The 18932-nt window shown below is 28.4% G+C and overlaps 2 long non-coding RNA genes across 3 annotated transcripts in view; one reads left to right on the top strand and one right to left on the bottom strand.

Moving 5' to 3' along the window:
- Window positions 1-3412, top strand: part of LOC124815289 (uncharacterized) — a 38319-nt gene extending 34907 nt beyond the window's left edge. The window contains exon 2 of the long non-coding RNA XR_010642836.1: window positions 2924-3412. This is a non-coding gene — a long non-coding RNA (uncharacterized LOC124815289). The remainder of the gene's footprint in view (window positions 1-2923) is intronic.
- Window positions 3413-4786: 1374 nt separating this feature from the next.
- LOC136089347 (uncharacterized) lies at window positions 4787-18932 on the bottom strand. Of its 2 annotated transcripts, none has more exons than XR_010642976.1 (4): window positions 18750-18932; window positions 8706-8762; window positions 5044-5289; window positions 4787-4926 (listed from the first exon to the last, which is right to left on the bottom strand). It is a non-coding gene; the product is annotated as an uncharacterized LOC136089347 (long non-coding RNA). The 2 variants fall into 2 exon arrangements; XR_010642975.1 differs by lacking the exon at window positions 18750-18932 and adding an exon at window positions 8865-14779.

The following is an 18932-nucleotide window of genomic DNA, read 5'->3' as shown; positions in this document are numbered from 1 at the left end:
CTTTTGTCAACTGTTTGGTGTTTTTGTGACTCTGACTCATTTTTATACATCAATTAGTAATTTTAACTAAAAATATTAGAACTTTGGTGCCTAAAAATGGGAAAAGCTAAAGATATATCAAACATAAAAACATTCAAATCACTCCCAAAGAAAAATTAATCAGAATTAATAAAAACTTGATAAAAAAAATACCTGTACAAAGTGTTAGAATTGGAAAATATTGGAGGCCACGCATCACCACCCTGAGAAATGAATGGGCAGTTCATTACATTTGAGTTGAATATCAAAGAAAAAGTACAAAAGCAGTTACTAAAATCATGCAAGAAACCAGTATCAAGATTTTTAACAAAACTGCAAGACGTTGAATAGCAGAACAGTGGTTTAAATACTACAGACCTTCGAGGAAACCTAAACTTACCTCAGCGATAAAATTAAAATGCTTTACTTAGGCTAAACAACACCAACATACCTCTACTGAAGATTGGGAAAATGTAAGTAAATACTTGTTTAACTGTTTATTACAATAGCATCACTGATTAAAACATTTATATGAGTTTTTATATTATTATTTTTATTTGTTTTCAGGTGTGTTTCACAGATGAGTCCCAATTTGAAATGTTAATGGATAATTCTTCTTTTGTTAGACAAAGGAAAGAAGATAAATATAACCGAGACTGTGTTATGGAGACGGTAAAACACCCTCTAAAGGTGATGGTATGATCAGTTGTAAGTGGTAAGGGCTGTAGCCTTCTTTATATAGTTGAAAAACCAGGATAAATATAAAAAACTATTTGCTACCAAATTATTTTCTCAGTTACATGATTGGTTTCCTGATGCATACAAATGCATCTTTATGCATGATTCTGCTCAATGCCATAAAGCCAAATCAGTGATAAGATATTTAGAGTCAAAAAATGTTACTGTTTTACCATGGCCTGACAATTCTCTCAACTTAAACCTAATAGAGAACGCCTGGGAACTTTTAAAGCGGATAATTGGGCATGATACTAAAACCAACAAAAAGATTCTCATAGTTTCACAAAATAATCCCTGGCATAATAATCAGGAATTAAAAGCAAATGTAAAGTATTGCATCTAAAGTATGCCAAAAAGAATACAAGCAGTAATTGATGCAAAAGGCGCTCTAATGATATACTAAAAAATATTTTGTATTATGAGTTTTTATAAATAAATGCTTAGAAATAGTAACAGTATTTAAATAAGTGTTTTGCTTTTAAAAAAAATATGTTTATTTAAACTAGTAGCAGTAATATTTATATAAAAATTTAACATAAGAATACGTAAAAAAGCTTATAATGGTTAATATGATATTTTTTGCAAGTATTACTATATATATATATATATATATATATATATATATAATATATATATATATATATATATATGTATATATATATATATATATATATATATATATATATATATATATATATTTATATATATTTAACTTAATATATTCAGGCAAACTTACTAGCACAAATTAACTAGCGTAATTTTTTGAAAACAGTTCAGCACTAGAGATTTGACAGGCTTTTATTCCAAATTTTTAAAATGGATCTGGTGGCAGGTACTCGGACTCGGAACAGATATTTTCTTCCAGGTACCCGGAATCGGGCACTTGGTATAAACTGTTACATCTCTAATACTTGTGCGTATTTATGAAGTTTACATACTTGTGTGTATTTATGAAGTGTTTATTACATACTTGTGTGTATTTATGAAGTGTTTATGTAGTTTATGAAGGGCTTCTTTATAAAGAAACATTTACCATGTCAAAGTAGATGTTGCAATAAATTGATGCTACCCCCCAACGACTCTAATCATAAAAGTATAAAACTTTAAATTTAAGTTCAAATAGTTACATGTCAGAGCTTGACATAAAAATCATAAAAGTTTTATGGTAAATTTAAGTAAAATCTTTTCTTATAATTCTTAAAATGTTTTAGTTTTGCTTAAATGTTCTAATTATTATTTTTTGTAATATTTTATTATATTCACCAATTTCTATTTGGTATATTACTTGTTAAAAAAAATACAACTAATTTTGTTGTTGTTATTTCATTGTGAAAAATGATGGTTATTCATGGTTAGTAGCTCATATATAATGCGTTTTTTCAAAAAATAGCTACATATAACTGTGATGTTTCTCTCGTTCAAAGAATAACCACATATCATTGTGATACAAGTTTATACTGATGATAAGACAGCATCAGCTGTTTTCTTAAACTAAAATCACAAAATCATTTCAAAGGTGACATGTGTTTCATTTCCATTAAACCCTAAATAGTAAAAATTTAGATGCGATATTATATTTAAAAAAATATTTAGGAAAATATTTTTTTAAGTACAAAAAAATATTTGATAGTAGACTCAAAATAATCATTTTTTTTCCTTTTTTAATTCTAAACACTTAAAATACTTATAAACAAATATCAAATATTTTTAATATAAATTCAACATGATATTGGTTAATCAGAACAAATCCATTTTGTCGCAACTGACTATTTATATTGGTTTTGAAATAAAAACTTTTTTTTTACAAATTTAAGATTATATTGCTTAAACTATACGTAAGATCCTACATAAATGGTCAAAGGCGTTCATATAACTTGAATGAAAATGTTTCTAGCCTACTAGGTTTTAAAAATAAATTAGGAATTTAGTGAAGGGGAGAGATGCGACGATATTCACACAGGTTTTTTGACAAAACCAGGTAACTTCAAAAAATTAGAGTTTGTCCAAAAACTGAAAAAATCATAACACATATATAATATTTTAAATTAATTAATTAATTAGTTTTTAATACAGACCTCTGCCTATTAAGTAATTTTACAAAACAACTATGGTAAATAAACATATTATTTTGTAATAAAGTAATGACGGCCTAATTTTATTATTTTAGGTAAAAAGAATGAAGTTGCAGTTGTTTTTCTTGATTTTTTCAGTTGTAACTAATATGATAAACAGTAATGATCAGATTCAAAACGAGGTTATATCTTCAAAATTCCCTATAAATAACGAAAGAGCAGAAAAGAAATTTTCAAAACGAGATGTTCCATTATTACGTCTTTCAGACTTTAAAACTATCTACGAAAACATGCAAACTAATCTCGTCATTGAATGGAAAACTCTTATTGACAACAGTAACTTCTTTACCGAAAGTAAAGATTAGTAGAACACCATAGTATGGTGTATGGTGTGCATGGTGGATGTTCAACAGCTTATGAAAATTTTCTTACATGACGCATATCGATAATATGAAACGATAAGTAAGCAATATATGCAAATGACATATGTATATATAGCGTATATAAGGCATGCATATAGCATAAAATATCATACATAGAATTGTTACGTATGACATACTCGTATACAAATTACGAGACGTAGCGATTTAAACAAAACTATTTTGAGTTATTTGAATTTTTTTTTTTTTTTTTTACTTTTATCATTGAAGATTTAAAATTAAACGAACTTCAGCACAATTCGATAAAAACTCTAAGTAAAAGTAATAATGTATATATATATATAGTTGATTTTTTCTTTTAATTTTTATATTTTTTGAACAAAGTAATTTTTCAATTCATGAGTAAATTTCAGGACGTTCAAGGAGTACAAATGTTTAAATTTAAAAAAATGTTTTACTCCAAGTTTTATTAAAATAAAATTTATTTCAGTAATAAAAAAAACTTTTTTACTTTTTTTTTAGAAATTTTAAAGTCTTTTTTGATGTTGCACTAGATCAGAACCCTAGAGGTTCGTACAATTTTTAAAATAAGTCTCCTTTAACGTCACTTTTTTTTTATCATTTATAACTACGACAAACTGTTTTATAATTGTAAAAAGTTAATTGATATTTTTGAACGAATAACAGCTTTATTATAACGTAATAAAATAATTATAAAGAGAGAAATGACCTATTAAATCAACACAGTTTTCTTAATCTAAAATAACGAGTTCTTAACTACAATATTACAATATCTAAATTCTTATACAATATAACTCTTTATTATACTAATCAATTTAATAAAATTTGATATACTACTATATTTTTATGCATTTTATTATATATATATATATATATATATATATATATATATATATATATATATATATATATATATATATATATATATAATGAAATTTCACAGAATTTGAAGAAACAGTGTATTTTATATTTGAAATTTTTTTTTTCAAAAATATAGTTAACAAAGGAACTCTTAATAATAGTAGCGCTAAATTTGATCATTTTATTTAATATTTTTGCTTATCTTTCAATAGTGTGCATAAGGTAAAACGCCTGAGGTTTTTTTGGACTTAGTCCAATATAAATATTCATTTATATCCTCATATTTTCATAAATTCTAAATCTTTTAGTACCAGCCTATAGATTGAGAGTTGGTCTTTACAATTCCCATAGAATAAATGACCTTCTATAATAAATACGTGAGCTATAGCTCTTGAAAGAACCAAATAGCAACCATTAGCAAGAGACATATGTTTGCCATCTGGGAACTTTTACTTTTGTAAGTGTTTACCAAAATCAGAGGAGAGTCTACAAATAAAATGCGAGTGTGGGGGGAGGGGGGAAGGGGTGATTCAATAAAAAGTACCAACTAGCTTCTTAAAAAAAAAAATGTCCTCAAAACTAAAATTTACCCGACTAGCCAAATAAATTCGTGAAAAAAACCGACTATAACTTGAAAATCATCTTCTTTGGGAAGGTGGAACAACCACCACCCTTGCCATACTGTAAAATCACCTCTAGTCGCAATCAATTTTCTTTTTAAAAAAAATTTATTTTCAAGTCTTAAATAACTGGAGGATCAAAGTTTTATATACTTTTTTTTTTCATTTTAGTTATAAACTAAACTACAAATCTCCGGTCATTTAATTGCGTGGAATCTAAAAAAAAAGAGAGAAAATATAATTAATAGATAAAATGTAGAAATGTTTTTATATCATTTTTTATTAATTTAATAAAATAACAGCTGGAACATAGTGTAGTCACTTTGAAATTACCTTACTGAACAAGTTGCTGCTTTGGACTTCTGCTTTTATTTACATTGACAAATTACGGTTTGAGTCAGGCTTAGCACACACTACTTTCTTTTTGACTTCTTTGCTATCTTAGTTGCCAAGTGTTTGTTCATTCTCTCAACTTTTGCTGTTTCTTTTTCTCTTTTACTTCCGCCAGAATGGATTCAACTTGATCTGAAGTCATAATAGATGCTGATTGAAGCTCTTGCGCCATTGTGCAAACTTTAGCTAAAAATAGCAAAGAATAGTACAATAAAGAAAACATATTTTTGTGACTATAAGTTCACTAAGTTCAAAATTATATAGAATCAATTGTAAAATAAAGTTAAAAAAATGCCAATCAATAACCTACATATTAATTGGGCAAAGCAAAACACCTATGGTTGATCATGGCAGGACTAATAATAAACCTCTTTTGTTTAAAAGCTACCACAAGCTTAGGAGACATCATTTTTGTTGTTTAATCATCATTAGAAGATAAATAAAAATTAATTCTTCTATTAGAGGGTTGGCTTTTGGGAAAAATTGGATTTGTGGATGAGTTAGTTTGTGTCTTCTATCTCCTGTTTCGTTCAAACGCAAAATCAAACTAGTTATTTTGCTTGCTTGTTTTAGGCACATAAAATCTGGGAAAATACAATATAAAGTCATTACAGCTAAAATTCTGCATAAACATTTTAATTACTACTTTAGCAGTGGCTATAAATGTCAAAAAATATTACAGAAATTAATTATAGAACATATGATTTTAGAAAGTTGTTTAAAATTTAACTAGGTATATAATTTGTCCCAATTCTATATTGTGTTTACAAACAGTATTTATCATTTACCGGTTTATGTATGACCAAGTTGACTGTGCTTCAGTGAAACCTATTTGAAGAGATGAATTATCACTTGGCCTAGTCTGAGTACTTTCATTCAAATATAATATTGATTCTACTTCGGTTGAAGCTTTAACAAAGCCACCTTAATTGACACTCTCAAAAAGGGGCTGATCACCGTCAAGTCCCTCTTGTTAGGTTAACTTTGTGCAATCATTAGCATTAGGATTAAATGGCTGTAATCAGTAATTGATAGTTAGAAGTACATCGGGAGAAAAAGACTAGCAAACGTTTCTTTTGTAGGAGTTGCATTTTGTTTTATAACCCTCTGCCACCTTTAACCATTCTTATAGGTCTAAATAACCCTACATCAAGAGGTTGCAATATATGGGTGCAGTTAGGGGGTATCAGGATTAACATGATGTTGAAATAGGCCAGCTTCTTGAAAAGATGAAATTGAATGCGAGATTTATGTTTATCTGAACACACGAGTACTGGTTTTTTAAAATTTTGTCAACTATTGGTCAAAAGCATCGTAAAAGGTGCTCGTATAACACCTCGTGATTAATAAACCGCTTTCAAAATTTGCAATGGCTGCCAGTGAAGAAGGTAAAGATGCATAACGTTTATTGAAATACGCACATTAGGATATACTATAAGCGGTGGTGGCAATGATCCATCTGCACTATAAAAGCAAAGGTATGTTATCATGCCAAGCTAGGCATTCTAATGAACCAAAATTAAATGATGGGGGAGCATTTTGCAATTTTAATTAAAGTTGTGAAATTTATAAATAACAGAAGCGTTACGGAATTAGCAATTATTTATTAGCGAAGATTGTAATACTGTATACATATTGTTTTATTAAAATAGTTTTAGTTGTTTACAAAAAGGTTTGTAAACAACTAAAACTATCAATAATCTAAAGTGGTGACTACAATAAAGTGAGTTTTGCGAAGAATGGAAAATATTTAACTGCAACTTACACGGCTATTATTAATTAAAATTAGGCCATGCCCATTTTGACAAGTGTGCCAGTGTTCATATTTTATAATAAAGAAAAAAAATATCACTTTTTTAAAACTTTATTTTGGTGGCAATTGCTAGCAAGGGGGTTATTTTGCTTTCAGAGGTTGCCACCACCACCTTACGCCCACCCTATCAAATTCATCGACCAATGTTTATACGATATTCCTGCATCGACCAATGTTTATAAGATAATCCTGCATCCTAATAACAACCCAGAAAAAAAATAATGCAATTAAAGTATAAATAATATGTTTTTTGAGTAATTATTCAAAAGCTTCCGAAGATCATCTTCATAGTTTTCCTTTTCAGGAGAAAATATCAGACATATCAGTGAGTAAATTTTTTAGCACTCCAAAATAAAATTGTGCCTCGCCTGAAAACATATCTTCTATTCCAAACGTGTAGCTTCCAGATGACGTTGTGACTTAAAAACTACCAATCTCTCTAAAATTATACTTTGTGCCATCTGTATGAAGAACATTGTGTGTACTATTCAATATAGCCTCTCTAACCTGTGCTTTTGATAAAAGGTTCATTTCACTAAAAAATTCAGCAGCCAAAGATTTTTTTGGAAGTGTGCCACATAAAGTTCCAGCCATTTTTTGTAGTACAGTTCTGATAACTGATTCAACATTGTTAACAGAAACATTTTTACTTAAAAGGTCATAATATACAGAGCGAATTTCATCATTATATCTACCTCCTTCAAAAACATCAATTACATTTTTTTCAAAAAAGTTAACTTTTTCCTTAAGCTCTTCTGAAAGATTTTCAAAGTAATTTAAACTTTCCTTTAAGATTGAATCATTCGTTTCATCAGATGTTTTCAAAACAGTGTTGAACGTTTGATTGTGAACGTTTTCTAGCCATATCAATTTCTTTTTCTAATCTAAAATTTTTTTGCAACAATTGGTTAATCCTACAATCCTTTCTAACTTCTCTTTTGTTGACATTTCTGACATTATATTTTGACAAGATTGCTCGATATTTTCTTTTATATTCATTACATCTTTTATTAAATTGTCTATTTTGTAATTTAAGATGATTAATTCTCTGTTTGTATTTTTTATATGATAGGCCAAATCACCTGATAATATAGGTAGTTTTTTATCTGAATTGGAAACTGGCAGATTCACTTCATTAACTTGCGCTTCAAGAAGAAAATTTTCAGAATCATTTCCTAAAGGGGTGTATACAATAGAGTTTGGGGTAACAGAACACAAAAAATCATCATTAGCAATTTGCAAGTTTAAATCAGAAGATACAGAAACAGTAATTTGATTTGGAACAATTTCACTATTGTGGATAGAAGTTGGGGTAGAACAAGCATCAGAAGGTGACAAACCAACAACATCCGGAAAAGCACCAATAAATGATAAAGCAGAGCTTAAAAAATACTTTCTTAAATCAAAATTTTTGGCACGATTTACTTTTGCAATAAAATCTTTTGACTTTTGAAGGCACTTGATCAGCATAACTCTAGATATAGGGTATTTAAACAAGGATGTAAAAAATACTTAAAGATTTGGCCATGTCAAATTAAATTTATCTTTTTCTTTACAAATTTGTAAAAAATGGCGATTGGTTAAAACCAATTGCCATTTTTGAGGGATACAATGCCTCCATTAATATTAAGATAATCCATAACAGTGTCAGAGACTAAAATTAAAACTAAACTTAATTTATGTGACATAAAGAAAAATAAGGGGTGGATTATTTTGGTTTCAATAAATAGAATTAATAAAATGAAAAAAATTTGTGCTACAGTATTCCTAATTTATAATTTTGACTTACTTTCTTGACTTATAGATGGAGCAACCATTTTGGTGAGACTATTGTTAATGTCAACACCTAAAAAAAAGGAATTAAAATAATTATTACAAGAGTTCATAGTATTTAATCAACAAACAAATAGAGGCAAATAAATATAAAAAGATATAAAGAATTTCTTACACAACTCCATTTTCATAAGCTTTTGTTGAATACTATTTTTAGGTTTTTGTTTTGAAAAAAACAGTTTAAATAAGAGCAACCTGTAGTTAAAATAGTAAAAATCAAGATTTTAACTTTCTTGAAGAATGCAGCCCTTTTACCTGGGAAAAAGTAAGAGATGTATTTTCATTTGATTAAAATTTTGAGAATTATACTTTCACTTTCAATTTAATTTTCATAATCTAACCAAAACAAACGCAAAAATCAAAACAGATAACGTCATTAAATACGCGAACAAAAGCATATATATATACACATAATTTATATATGCAAATCCTAAGTACCAATTCTTTAGGTAAACTTAAGTAAATACTTGTTTTAAATAGAGGAAAGGCTAAACTTGCAATTTCCACCTGGACGTTTTTCAAAAACACTTTTTTTTCTATATAAATCAACCTTGAAGTTTTTAAACGCTGAGAACTAAAATTTTTTGTATAAATGTTAAAAAACGTCCAGATTCCATTAGATTCCCCGTCCTTTTCTTAATAAATATGGAAAGTTTCATAAAAATTAGATGTGTTTAAGATCTTAGGAATCCTTAACTTCAAAAGCTTCGTTTTAAAAAAACGTTCCCGCGGCAAGTTTTTTTATGAAAAGTGGTCTCAAGATATGGGTAATATATAAATGAAGCCATTCAAAGCTTAGTACTTTCTATATATGGTTCGAAAGAAATTGAGTAACACTAACTGATGCAAAAAACCTCAAGGCGCTGGCTTAACCATACAAAAAGATATAACAGAGCAAAGTTTATGAAAATTACGTGTTTTTTGTCAAACGTCAAATGTTTTTTGTTAATGTAGAATCGCTAACCTTGTAATAACACGCTGAATTAGATTTTCTTGTGGCAGGTCAAGGTCAATCTAATTTTCATGTAATTCCATATTATTTGCTGGACTATGTTTAAAATGTCCAACAATTCTGTGACATTTCGCTAGTGTTATGTTAAATGCAGTTTCCTCAATGGCAGATTTTATAATTAGCTGAACGGTATGTGCGAAACATGGAAGATGTTTGAAGGGAAAACTTGGTACAGCCTTTACAATGTTTCTACCGTTATCAGTACCAATAGAAAATATTTTTTCAAATAATCCCCATTCATCTGCAATACTTCTGATGTGGGTTGAAACATTGTCACTGGTGTGTCGGGCCAATGTTTGATGAACACCTAAGGCAAATTAGTTCAACATCCAGTTGTTATCTATTAAATGACATGTTAAACCAAGATGCATGACATTACCCATTGAAGACCAATGATCACAGGTAATTGCTATACTAGTAGCTGTGTTTATGAGGTCTATTTTTTTTTCCTCTCATCTTCATAGAGTATTTGCATTTTTATTTTTATTGTGTTTTGACAGGTAAGATTGTAACTGTAGTTGGACGGTGCTGTTCGAATGACATTCGTCAAACCTGGATCTGTAACAATGTTGAGTGGTCGACAGGTACTGGCAACCCAGCAAAAAATGGCTTCCGTAATTTCCTTTGATTTGTCTGGAGAAATTTGTTTATTTACACCCTTTTGTGATTTAATACTATCTTCAATTGTAAGTGGTTTTGACGAACTCGCGATCTTGTTTTGATTTTTACTAGTAGTTGCGAAGAACAAGCGCAACTTAGAAAAGGAAATAAAGGAACATAAGGCAAGCGAAGAAAAAGAGTTTTTGACAACAGAAATTGGGAAGGATGGTGGTTTAATTTTATGTAAAGAGGATTTGGAGCAAATCTTAGGTACTGAAAATGAAATTGTAATGCAGTTGCTAAGACAAATTAAATTTCAAAAAAAAGTACTACAGCAAAAATTTCCAGAAAAGTGGCTACAGTTAGGAGAAAAGGTAAAAGGTGAAAATTACAAAAAATTTGGTATAGAGGCGTTAAAAACAAACCTGCTATCAATTTTTAAGTTTTTAAAAGATGCTCCAGAACAACGAGCAAATACAATAAAATGTTCAGTCATCAGACAGAATAATGAAAGACAAGAAATGTTGTTAACATTAAAAAAAAAGGTCAGATTAGAGGGTGACACTAGATTATTAATGGAAACTAGAAAAATAATAAGAGCAGGCACATCAAAGGGAGGGGCTCCAAAGTTTTTAGGAAAAAGAATTAAACATAAAATGGTAGATGAAGGTGGAAAGGATGTATGGTATTCAGGGCTCGTAGTAAGTGTTTTAGATGACAATGAATTTGATGATGAATGCGAGTTTGAGATACTATATGACGGATTTGAGGATAAATACGATATTGAGTTAGTCAAAGAGTGGAGGATGAAATGTGTTGTGATAGAGGGAAAGGCTGATGGTTATGTGGAGGGCGAAGTTCGAAAAAAACAAAAATGTTGTTAATATTGTTTTTGACAATGTCAATCAACTTCAATTTATTGCATTTATGTTTGTTATTATTATTATTCAATTTAATGTTTTTATGTTTGTAATCTGTTTGGTCATCTGGAGCGGTGTTTGCCCACCCACAATTTTTTATATGTATATTTGATTTCTGTTGGACCTCTGCAGCCATGGCAACATACTGGTAAGTCATGCTTTCTATTTTTGTGCTGATGTACCGTTAATATATGTATCCTTTTGTTTAGGTATTTGTGAGTCATTATATGTATATTTTTGTAGGTGCATCTACAAGTCATTATATGAATACCTGTCTTCTGTTCACCTCTGCAGCGGTGTTGATCTACCGGTACATAATTATTTGTATGTTTGTGTTTACGCACCCGTAAGTCATTATATGTATGTTTGTGTTTATGTACCGGTTAGTCATTATGTGTATGTTTGTGTTCTGTTGGACCTCTGGAGCGGTGTTGACGCACCCGTAAGTCACTATATGTATGTTTGTGTTTATGTACCGGTTAGTCATTATGTGTATGTTTGTGTTCTGTTGGACCTCTGGAGCGGTGTTGACGCACCCGTAAGTCACTATATGTATGTTTGTGTTTATGTACCTGTCAGTCATTATGATGTATGTTGTTGTGATGTTATTGCCGCGATGTTTTGTGTTGATAGACAACTTGGCTTACCTTCTCGATGGTGTCTATTGTTAAAAATGATTATTAGTTTGTTTCGTTACTGAAACTTGCTACTTCTAATCATTCACTAAATGCCAAGAAATAAGATTTAGAATAAAAACATTTTTTTATGTTATTTTCATTTTTTTTATCTTAGGCGTTTTCATAGGTTCATATAAACAATCTTAAAGAGTAAGTTTCTTATTTTATACTTATTTAGTTTTAAATGTTTTTAATTTATATATTTTTAAAATGAATTAACAAAATATTTTTAATACGTTATTGTGTACCTGTGTTTCTAATAATAATATTTTTACATTTTTAGATATAATTTCTGCTGTTATACCTGCCTATTGCAGTTGTAAGTACTCCAAATTTCAGAAAGTTCGTTTGCTGTAAGTTATTTTCATTAAAAATTAAATTTTAACTTTATTGAAGAATCTTCCGTCTGTTAAATAGGTTATTCTGAATAATTTTGACAGATTTCGATGCCCTTTTGCAGTAATTTACTGACCGGTCTGTAAATTATACAATAATTTCAAAATGATGCATGATTTGGATTCCATGATTCCTTTATGCATATTTGTATGGTGTAATTATAATATAACCCCAAATTTTATTTTCCAAAACTAAGTAAATAAGTGAAAACCATCAGTCTGTAAAATAGATGATTCTGATTAATCTCGTCAGATGAATGGGACCATTATGAAAAATTTCGAAATGGGACCATTATGAAAAATTTCGAGTCAAATTTAATAACCGTTGAAAAATATCAAATATATTCAAAGTTATATGCCCAAAATATATGCCCAGTTGGTTTGTGCAGCCTATTTGCAGTAATTTACTGACCGGTCTGTAAATTATACAATAATTTCAAAATGATGTACTATTTGGATTCCATGGTTCCTTTATGCATATTTGTATGGTGTTATTATAATATAACCCCAAATTTTATTTTCTAAAACTAAGTAAATAAGTGAAAACCCTCAGTCTGTAAAATAGATGATTCTGGTAAATCTCGTCAGTTGAACAGAAAAATTTTGGGGTATTTTATTTACTTATACTTGTTGGATCACTATGAAAAATTTAAAGTCAAATGTAATAATGGTTTAAAAGTTATTCCAAAGTCAATATGACACCAAAACTAAGTAATAAGTTAAAACCCACAGTCTGTAAAATAGACAAATCTGGACAATCCCGACTGAATTAAATAAAAATATTTTGGTATTTTATTTTCTTATAGTTGGTGAATCAATATGGAAAATTTCAAGTCAAATGTAATAACGGTTCAAGAGTTATTCAAGAATCAATATGACACCAAAACTAAGTAAATAAGTAAAAACCCTCAGTCTGTAAAATAGACAGTTCTGGGCAATCCTGACAGAATTAAAAAATTTTTTTTTTGTATTTTATTTTCTTATAGTTGTTGAATCAATATGGAAAATTTCAAGTCAAATGTAATAACGGTTCAAAAGTAATTCAAAAGTCAATATGATCCAAAAATACTCTCTTTTTTGGTGCCATATCACTGCAAATTTTCCATACTTAAGCCCTATACCTTTCGTCAAAAAATCATCAATTTTTGCACTATAAAAAATTCAATAACTTTGGATCCGCTTAACTTCATAGGTCAAATGACCCCTCATTTTTTAAGTCAGGTCAAGCTCTACACAATGATATAAATTATATATGCTTTTTTGAATTATAAAAAAAACGTCTGGAATGACTAACAAGGTGGAATAGCATGTATGATATGCTGAGACGTATGTTGAAACATAAAAAAGCCATCACAGTAACACTTGATGAGCAAAACCATCACTTACAGACTTTGACAGAAAGAGAGTGGGAAAAAATAGAAAAAATTGCTGATGTTTTGCAACCATGCAAAGTGGCTTCAGAATTGTTAGGTGGTAATAAATATGTATCTAGTTTGGTGGTTTTACCAATTATATGCCACTTATCACGTGAAATGGTTATTCAAGATGATGATCCTCGTTACATCGCGCTATTTAAAGAAAAATTTGTAAATGAAATGGAGCGCAGATTTAATGATTTTTCGAATGATATTTAGTTGCAAATCTCGTCAGCATTAGATTCAAGATTTAAAAATTTATCGTTTATAGCTTCAAATGAAAGATCAAATGTCTGGCAGAGATTATCGAAGCTTCTTGAATCTGTTCCAGACCTCAGACCAGTATTAATAGAACAAGAACCAAAAGAGGTGAGCATTTTGTAGTAATAAATTTGATGTTGTTTTTTTTATTGAATAAATCTAATGGCATAATAATGGATTCAAAATTGCATTTATCAAAATAACCTTTTTTTATAGATAAATTCTATGAGTACTATAATATTAATTGAAATAGTTAAATAATATCTATATGCTTTATTTATGGTAATACTTGAATAATTATTTTGCAACAGGAATCAGCAAAAAATCTTAAAATGGCATTCAATCTACCAGATCTGGATGAAGTTGATTCCCTAAGTGAAGATGAAGTGAGTCGATATCAAAAAGAACTCTGCGCCAAAATGGATTCAGATCCTCTTCAGTGGTGGAAGCTACATCAAGGTTCATATCCTCGATTAGTAACAATGGCAAAGAAATATTTGTCAGTTCCAGCGACTACAGTTCCATGCGAAAGACTGTTTTCAACCGCTGGATTTATTGCAGACAAGCACAGATCATCTATGCTGCCAGATTCATTGAACATGTTATTATGTTTAAAAGACTGGCTTTAAGATACTTTTTATTTCAAGTTTTTCAAATATTTTATTTTTATTTGTTGTATTAGAAACAGTATAAACTATAATTAAAACTTTTTTATGATGTTTTATCATTTGTATGTAAATTGATCAAATGATTTTTAAAACTTTTCCTGTTTGTTTCTTTCATTTATTTAAATTATAGTGTTAGATTAATCGCGCGACTAATTATGATCAAAAAATTTAATCATGCGATTAATTGCGATTAAAAATTTTAATGGCATGCAAGCCCTAATATATATATATATATATATATATATATATATATATATATATATATATATATATATATATATATATATATATATATATATATATATACATATATATATATATATATATACATAATATTAACTCATAAAATTAAAAAAAAAAAGTCCTTTAGAAAAAAAGTGGTGGTGTTGTCGACCCTGCTTATTAAATCTTACTGCAAAGTCTATTTCAAGTAGTACATGTGCTTTGTCAAATAAGTTTTTTCAAAATATTGAGAAGCCGTTTGCGTCAAATACTTACAAAATTTTGATCAACGCGAGTATTAGGGTAAGTCTTTTAGTTATTATTTTTCTTTTTTTGTTTTGTAGTTTATATCAACTGAATTAGATGATCACATCAACTATAATCTTTTTTTACTTATCGGCATCGACAGAAATCTTTTTTTACCTATCTTCTATTTTTTTTTAAAAAAAACGCTGCTGAAATATAAGTTAAATACAAAAAATGTTATATGATTATAACAAACAGGTACTAGAAATTTATTTAACAAAGAAAATAGATTCTTTTACTTTACTACTCGCTTGTATTAAAAGAAATGCATGCACATGAATGCCCACCAATGAAAAAAATATATATATTTATAAGAATACTCTTAAAATGAAAGCGGCAATGATATATTAGGGTTAAAATAAAATCAAATATATAATTCTTAATAATGATTAATATATAATGATTAAAATAATATAAAAATATATAAGGCTTGATAATCAAAGTTTAATTTACCGTGTCATTGTGAAGCCAATTTAATTTTGTGTTGATTTCATATTCATCTTAGATAAATGTTACAGTATTTTTTATACGGAGTAGAAAAGGAAAGAAGAATATAAAAAGGGGAATAATGCTTTTTCCATTCCCCCTCAAGGAATAACGTTTTTTCCATTCCCCCTCAGGGAATGGAAAAAACGTTATGCCAACCACAAACAATCGTTTAAACACAAAAAATATTCAAAAGAGACTATGCTGTCAAAATACATTTGGGATTTGAAAGAAAAAAATTAAAATTTTAATTTACAACGAATCCAATTTTTAGGTGATAAATTGCAAGTCAAGAATAATCATCAAGAGGCTGGCTGGTGAAAAGTTCAAAGAGTGTTTTTGTGTACCAAGGATACAAGGCGGAGGAAGATCAGTTGTAATATGGTGATGCTTCTCCCATAAAAAAACAGGGTCATGCAATATTTATAACCGCAGAATTAACCAGTACAACTACAAAGAGATCCTTGAAAGTAAACTTTTATATATATATATATATATATATATATATATATATATATATATATATATATATATATATAAATTAGTAAAAAAGACTTATCTAATTTTTATCTTCTACTTTAAGTTTCACCATTGCTGAATCATCAGGAAGAGAGTAGTTAAAAATTTTTTTATAATAATTTATAACTTCCTGTAAAATATTTTTTTCTATAAATTGAAATTTTTTTTGAGATTTAGTAACTCTTCCTGATGATCCAGCAATAGTGAAACTTAAAGTAGAAGATAAAAGTTAGATAAGTATTTTTTACTAATTTATATATATATATATATATATATATATATATATATATATATATATATATATATATATATATATATATATATATATATATATATATATATATACATTTATAGATGACAACATATATAAATACATATATATGTTGTCATCTATATATGTATAAAAATATATTGTTGTCAAATATATATATATATAAAAAGCTCTGGCTGTTGGCAAAAGTTTACTTTCAAGGATCTCTTTGTAGTTGTACTGGTTAATTCTGCGGTTATAAATATTGCATGACCCTGTTTTTTTATGGGAGAAGCATCACCATATTACAACTGATCTTCCTCCGCCTTGTATCCTTGGTAAACAAAAACACTCTTTGAACTTTTCACCAGCCAGCCTCTTGATGATTATTCTGACTTGCAATTTATCACCTAAAAATTGGACTTGTTGCTGAAAATAACTTTTAACTATATATATATATATATATATATATATATATACAAAACAACTAAAAAGTTGCAAATCCTCAAACATAACCTATTCATCACAGGATTCGTCTGCTTTTTAAAACCTTTTTAACTAAACCTTTTTTTTTTGTAATTTTAAAACAATTCTCACCTTCATTAGCTGAAACAAAACATTCTAAACCTTGATAATTTTAAATTGTAAACAGTGTCTCAATGTAATGGTTACTGATCCATCAAAATTAGGAATACTAAACTTCTGTTTATATCCTTGTACGTGTTTATTTGAGCAACCCTTTTTTCTTTGAACAAGCTTTTTTAATTGATCTGAAAAGTTTTGTATCTGAATGAGGGACATCTATCAAGTACTTAAAATTTAACTGTATCATTTCCTATATGTATTAAAGAATAGACACTGTAAACTAGTTGATCCTTACTGTAAAGTTCACCAAATAACTGCACAAAATAAGTTAGTAACTGACCAGCAAAATCAACATATTTTTTCAACAAAATAAAACATTATAAAATTAGGACTGTAACTGAAAGTACTAAAAAGTTTGAATAGATTTTGGGCTAAGTCATCCCCTTTAAACAACTGGCCCAGTGTATACTAAAAAAAGTCTAAGTTCAGTTGCTTTTCATTTTTTAATATCTAATTAAGACCTTGGCTTTCTAGAAATTTTTTTTGGAATGTAACAACATATCTGGAACAATCTGCCAGATAAAGTATTGACTGTAATCTGAGGCTATTGACAATATTTGGGCCATTTAACCATAAGTTGATGAGTCTTCACATACCCCTAAGCATACTAGATGCATAAAGTCTAAAGGAAACTTTGTCAAAATTTAATTCCATTTAACACACCACTAAGATGTACAGAATGCTTTTGATGACAAAAATCTGAATCAGTGCTTAAAATTGATGAAATATGTGTGAGTATTATCTTGCCACACCACTCTACTTTTTAAACACAACGCTTACATCAGTTATAACCATTGTGCCCCTAATATACTTAACAAATGCTCTAGCTGGTGCATCACATATAACAGCAAGGATTTCATACTCAATATTTTAATAGATAAAACCATCTTTTGGAAGAATTTTGAACTCTACCAAAAATTATGTAGATAATCAAAAATAGAATTAGGTTTTTGGGCACCACTTTTTAAACAAATCTCTAAAAATCCAATTTGGGTCGTCCAAAATTGCAAGTCCTAGGCCTAGGCTCTGACAGCAACATTTATAAACAGCAAAAACTTTTTGCAAATTTTATTTAAAATTTTTTACATGTATGTTTAAATTTTGTCATTATTTTAGATTTTCATTGAATAATTTCCTACATATTTTTTTAATATAAAATATTTATGGAGTATTATTCTCTTTTACTTTCAGCTATCAAGCTGATTGAACTGATTTGATCAGCTTCAGCTTTATTTTGAAGCTGATGAGTTTAAAGCTGAAGCTGAAATATAAGCTCCAACCCCTAACTTACAGACAACATAGTCAATGTGATGCATATACTCTATCATAATACATGTGTTTTTTTATACTTGAATACTTATTTTTTTATTTTATAATGCATGTTTTTTTTTAATAAATATTTTTTTATAATATTTAATACTTAAGAAAGTATTGACTTTTGTGGAATATTCTTTAGATAAAAATATTATTTTCTTACATTACTCTAATCGTGGTAATAAACAAAACATATTTACTCCATTACATTTGTCCCTTAAAGTTCAGGCAATTCTAGCATTCATAAGCCTTTCACTAATTTTTATTAACAAAAGTTATTACCATTATTATTATAATTATATTTACTAACCTGCCATTACTAATAGTTATCAAAAATACATTCTGGTTGTTGAAGTCACTTTTACTCCTATCAGTATGCAAATATTGTTAACAGTCAGAGTGCACCAAGCAGAAATATTCTTAAACATGCTGCAAAATACAAGATATATACATAAGATACATATCATATAAGACCTATTACCTGGAACTTAAT

The sequence above is a fragment of the Hydra vulgaris genome, chromosome 13 (assembly GCF_038396675.1).
Source record: "Hydra vulgaris chromosome 13, alternate assembly HydraT2T_AEP".
Lineage (NCBI taxonomy): Eukaryota > Metazoa > Cnidaria > Hydrozoa > Anthoathecata > Hydridae > Hydra > Hydra vulgaris.
The sequence above is the reverse complement of the archived record's forward strand: the minus strand, read 5'-3'. Positions and strand labels throughout refer to the sequence as shown.